Below are 302 nucleotides of genomic sequence, written 5' to 3' on the forward strand. Positions count from 1 at the left end.
ACATCAGCTGGGCGTTGAACGCCCAGGAGAAGCAGCATTTGGGCGTTAAACGCCCAAAACATGCATCGTTTGGGCGTTTAACGCCAGGATGGTGGGGAGGAGGTAAAATTCGTTTTTCTTTATAATTTTTCAAAATTTTTATGTTTCAGTTCATGATTTCTTGCATAGACATGTTTCAAAATGTCATCCTTCAATTCCAAAATTTTTAATCCTAATTTCTAAAAACACTAATTTCTAAAATCCCTTTTTCAAAAATGTCAAATGTATCTTAATTCATAAACACAAATCTTTTTCCAATCCAA

The sequence above is a fragment of the Arachis duranensis genome, chromosome 6, assembly GCF_000817695.3.
Source record: "Arachis duranensis cultivar V14167 chromosome 6, aradu.V14167.gnm2.J7QH, whole genome shotgun sequence".
Lineage (NCBI taxonomy): Eukaryota > Viridiplantae > Streptophyta > Magnoliopsida > Fabales > Fabaceae > Arachis > Arachis duranensis.